Below are 6,000 nucleotides of genomic sequence, written 5' to 3' on the forward strand. Positions count from 1 at the left end.
TAGCCAAGCCTTCCGGATTCTAGCCTCTTGGTTGATTCGACAACGGTAGCTATCATTTATTCTAAAAAGTTGAAGATCGGTAAACATAAAACTAATCTAAAATATGTCCTGCTCTTCACGTGCGACATGTTTATTAAAAACAGAGTTAAGCGAATTTATTTAGACATTAATGCGTGAATTCTGGAGGTCATTGCCCATTGCCGCACTTAATTCAAACACGTTGTAATAGAGTTCATATTCATATTCACTCCATTTCAAATAAACTAATTCACCATTGGAACATCGCCCAACAAAAATTTCGCTGATCACTCAGTTGTCGCAAGGTGTGTTGTACCATGATACACCCAGTTTCGACTTTTGTAAAATGCGATAGTAAAAATATACGTTTCACTTGGTATCACCATGGAGGTAAAAAAAGATTTTTACCTACATGGTATCACATTAGGGTAAAGCTGTGGGGTGGGGCGCTAAACGGCGGGATATTCGATACCCTTGAACATGCAATAGAAATTACGTGTATACAGTGCATTCTAATTATTCTTCGCAAATAAAACAACAATACAAATAAGAACTTTTCATTATCTAATTTACATAATACTGAACATAATAATGACCGCGAAGACTGGTTGTTACAGTTGTTTACAGAAATATTTAATACATAGTCTATTACGTCATATAAGTGATCAGTTGTTCACAGAAATATTTAATACGTAGTCAATAACGTGATATCGGTGATCAGTTGTTCACAGAAATGATGTCGTCATTCAGTTTACAAAAATATTAAAACATACTAGTAGTCTATTTCGTTATTTCGGCGTACATGTTTAGTTGTTTACATAAATATTTAGTGTATAACCACTTTTTTGAAAAGTTATTTTCCAAACTAAAAATAGCCAACGTCCTTTAAAATAGTATGATACAGGTAAAAATTTGAAGAGCGCTGGTCGTTGCGCAGCGCGTTTTCGTACTTCGTGTAATGAAGCAATGTTTACACGTGTTGTATACGCCGCCATGAGTCCCCTATCCAACAGGACGCGATGACCACCGCCCTTTGAACAAAAGAATTTTTATTTTATATGCTGACCAAAAAATATCAGAATAACAATGTTTTAAACGTTTGTAAAACCATAGACCTTAGAAAGAGAAAATAAAAACACTTGTTGTTTGCATTATCGTATTTTCACTTAAATCATACTATTTTCAATGATACTCGCGTATTTTAGTTTTGCTAGTCTATATTTTAAAATCGTAATTCTGAAATTTCCGAACTGTCTGAAAGGCCGTCTGCACAGACAGGACTCGTCCAGATTGTTTTTAGATCGCTGTATTTTCGCCCCATTTCCCAAAAATTTTGCGGTTTTTACCTGAGTCCTGCCATTTTCGAAGTAATTAGGATATTTTATTTTGATGACTTGCTATACAAAAGTCGAAATTACGAATTTTCTATACTGTTTGAAACCGTGAAAGTCAGCAGCTTACTGTCATGAATTTGTTTTTGCGTATCTGTTGGTCGACTTAATTAACTGATTATTAGCGAATTGCTGTGTTATGTCTGTCATCGTTTAGGTTTATTTGAAGTTTTGGACGGAACTTGGCTCAGTGAATTGGAACTAATTACCAGATAACCGTCGCGATTCTGACAGTTGGTATCCATAGTTATTAATGTAGTGAACGATTAATCAAAAGATATGACGTATTCAGTACTTAGTGTGATTGGCTGTATGATTGAAGGTTACGCCCTAGAGTCTTTTTACTGTTTTGTAATTGGTTAGAGTTTTGAAAATGAATAAAGAGAGTTTGAGTTGGTCTTGGGGAGCAGAGCACGATAGACGCAGTCTGAGAGTAGAGAGAGTGCAGTCCTGGGCAGTCGAGAGCAGTCCTGGAGAGCCTTGGGGCGAGTGTTGACGCAGTCTAAGAGAGTCTTGGGGATTTTTCCCCAGGGCGCTGTGTCTTATAGAGTGCTCGACTGATCGACTAAGACGAGAGTTGAGACGTATTTCGTTGTGTGTGTCTTATTTGACTGTAAAGTATAAGTGACTTTCCCGATCCCGTACCTCAAGGGGACGAGATAGAGAGACGAGACGAGTTTCCCCCCTGGCAAGTGTAGAGAACCCCAGAGGAGAAGATTTTCCCCCTGATATTACACCGGAAATGGCTGACCCGGTTTGTTTTAGATCACTATATTTTCGCCCGACTTGTCAAAAATACAAAAGTCGAAATTCTGAATTTCCCAAACTGCTTGTAAACGTGTGACATTCATCTGACAACGAAAATGGCTGACCCAATCCTTTTTTGATTGCTTTATTTTCGCCCGATTTCTCAAATATAAAACATCTATTGTTCAAATTGTTGCATTTTTTACTTGAGTCATGCCATTTTCGAAGTAATTAGGGTATTTTATTTTGATAACTTGCTATACAAACGTCGAAATTACAAATTTTCTAAACTGTTTGAAACCGTGAAAGTCAGCAGCTTACACCGGAAATGGCTGACCCGGTTTGTTTTAGATCGCTGTATTTTCGCCCGACTTGTCAAAAATAAAACATCTGTTGTTCAAATCGTTGCATTTTTTACTTGAGTCGTACAATTTTCGAAGTAATTAGGGAGTTTTAATTTGATGACTTCCGTTACAAAAGTCGAAATTCTGAATTTCCCAAACTGCTTGTAAACGTGTGACATTCATCCGACAACGAAAATGGCTGACCCGATCTTTTTTTGATTGCTTTATTTTCGCCCGATTTCTCAAAAATAAATCATCTATTGTTCACATTGTTGCATTTTTTACTTGAGTCATGCCATTTTCGAAGTAATTAGGATTTTTATATTGATGACTTGCTGTACAAACGTCGAAATTACGGATTTAGTCATGTTTACAAGATTCGGCATTTTGTTTGTCACGTGATAATTGTGTGAACAATGATTGTCCGGTTATTGCGAACTTGTCCCTCTTTATTTAGGCTTTTGAATCATAAATTCTAAAGTATGGTTCTGAATGAAACAACAGGCAGAGAGCACTTTATTCAAAAACGTCGTCAAACCCTTCTCACTACCTTAACGTGACCATGGAAGGTACTCCTTCCATGTCGTGACAATAGCATCGATCACCCCAGACTATAATATTACGAGTCTGATGCATAACGGTCCAGTGTGCGACATCCTGTGTGTATTGCAAACAAATAGCATAGCGCCGGTCGGCATTTTTTTATTCTGGTCGGAAATTCTGAATGGCGGATTCTAGCAGCGAGCGTGGGCAGAATTTTGAAAAAATAACGAACGAAGAAATCAACAGGTGAAAAGGTGTTTGAGTAATATTCTCAAACATAAAACGCAACTAGATGAGTTTTTAGTAGACCAATACACTCACGTGACACTACTTTCCCGAATTAGGTTCGTGCAGGGAGCTGGTTCGTGTAAACTACTTTCTTGAGGAAGCCCATTTCGTTTTCGCACCTCAGGCCACGACACCAGATCTATTCACACTACCTGCCTGGACTTCGTACTTGATATGGTTGCACATTTTAGTTATTTTGCGCAAAGTAATGAAAAACGAAACGGCGTTAATTTTTGACATAGAACAAAGGGAGATAGAACAGTGGTGGAAGGAATCAATCGGAATCAATCCTCGGTACTGGCATTTTGTGGTTCTTTGCTAAGACCGAGATAAAAAATAAATGTAGTAGTCCAGATAATCGCGGTGTCGTAATTATCCAATATATACGTTAAGACAAAACATCCTTTCCCATTTATACTTGATATATATTGTGCGTGGACGTTTTTTGGACGAGGTGAAACTTTACATTCTCATGATTGAATAGTGTAACGAAAGAGACGCTGGAAGCAATGTCAGAGTTCTTCGTCGAAATGAGTTTGAGAACCTACAAACCGTTTGGGTCCGCTTCTTGGCACATGCCAAGTTATGCTCGTCTAATCGTTTAACAGGGGAGAGAATTTACAAAACAAGCAGCCTATCGGCTGAGATAGCTCCGCTGTTAGAAATGCACATTTCAATTAAAGAACTGAAGACATCATCAGAAAATGAACAATATGTATAGTATCAAAGCAATCGGACTTACAGTTTTTAGCAAGAAGTTGAAAATATCACTTTCTACCAAAAATGACTAAAATATTCACCAAAATTAGAGAATTGAAGATATCATCACGAAATGAACAAATCTGAGAAAGGTCTACATGTAGTATCTATATATGTAATATCAAAGCAATTGAACTTTTGGTTTTTAACAAGAAGTCGAAAATATCACTTTTTACCAAATATGACAAAAATATTCACCAAAATTATAGAATCCAAGATATCATCACGAAATGAACAAATCTGAGAAAGGTCTACATGTAGTATCTAAATATGTAATATCAAAGCAATTGAACTATTGGTTTTTAACAAGAAGTCGAAAATATCACTTTTTACCAAAAATTACAAAAATATTCACGAAAATTAGAGAATTGAAGACATCACAAAATGAACAAATCTGAGAGAGGTCCACATGTAGTACCTATATATGTAATATCAAAGCAATCGGACTTATGGTTTTTAACAAGAAGTCGAAAATATCACTTTTTACCAAAAATTACAAAAATATTCACCAAAATTAGAGAATTGAAGATATCATCACAAAATGAACAAATCTGAGAGAGGTCCACATGTAGTACCTATATATGTAGTATCAAAGCAATTGGACTTGCTGTTTTTAACAAGAAGTCGAAAATATCACTTTTTACCAAAAATGATAAAAATATTCACCAAAATTAGAAAATTGAAGATATCATTACAAAATGAACAATTCTGAGAGAGGTCCACATGTAGTACCTATATATGTAATATCAAAGCAATTGCACTTGCGGTTTTTAACAAGAAGTCGAAAATATCACTTTTTACCAAAAATGACAAAAATATTCACCAAAATTAGAGAATTAAAGATATCATTACAAAATGAACAAATCTGAGAGAGGTCCACATGTAGCACCTATATATGTAATATCAAAGCAATTGCACTTGCGGTTTTTAACAAGAAGTCGAAAATATCACTTTTTACCAAAAATGACAAAAATATTCACCAAAATTAGAGAATTAAAGATATCATTACAAAATGAACAAATCTGAGAGAGGTCCACATGTAGTACCTATATATGTAATATCAAAGCAATTGCACTTGCGGTTTTTAACAAGAAGTCGAAAATATCACTTTTTACCAAAAATGACAAAAATATTCACCAAAATTAGAGAATTGAAGATATCAACATGAAATGAACAAACCTAAGAGAGGTCTACCCAAGGTACATATACACCAAGTATCAAAGCATTCAGGCTTGTAGTTTTCAAGAAGAAGTCGAAAAAGTAAAACATTGACACGGACGACAGACGACGGACAATCACTCATATGATAAGCTCCGCTCGACAAAGTCGACAGCGGAGCTAAAAAGAATAGCAGACTGCATATAAACTTTTTTTCTCGATTTTTTTCTCGATGTCAAACCGGTTGCTATGTTGTAATTGTATGGAACAATGCATTCTGGTTGTCCAACTACGGAATGTACACTATTGTCTGAGACTCATTCTCGCCGCCAGAGTTTATTTCCGCTTCGAGACTCGACGGAATAAATCTATGTAGGCTTGGCGTAAAAGAGGCCGGGCCATGGGGTACGACGATGCGGCGACTTGGATTCAGTAATACTCCACTATTTGGCTCAAGCAAGCCTATAAGGCTGTATGTTAAACCATGGACCTCCATGGTAAAACGTACGATGTATAAAACGCGTCGACGTGTTCACAATACTAACTATTATCAGCTCATTACCGACTGGCACCGAACCAATTCTGTCGTCGTATCGCTTATTTGGAATAAAAGACGTGTTTTAAGAGCAGGTCAAAACTTCCACCAGTATTCGACTGAAGTCTGGCTATTGCTTAACTGAAGAATGACACCTCTTGGTGTGTGAATTGAGTCTTATCCATTTAACATCAACAAACCACCAACTATTAATTGC

Source organism: Saccoglossus kowalevskii, chromosome 10, assembly GCF_978046115.1.
Source record: "Saccoglossus kowalevskii chromosome 10, keSacKowa6.1, whole genome shotgun sequence".
NCBI lineage: Eukaryota > Metazoa > Hemichordata > Enteropneusta > Harrimaniidae > Saccoglossus > Saccoglossus kowalevskii.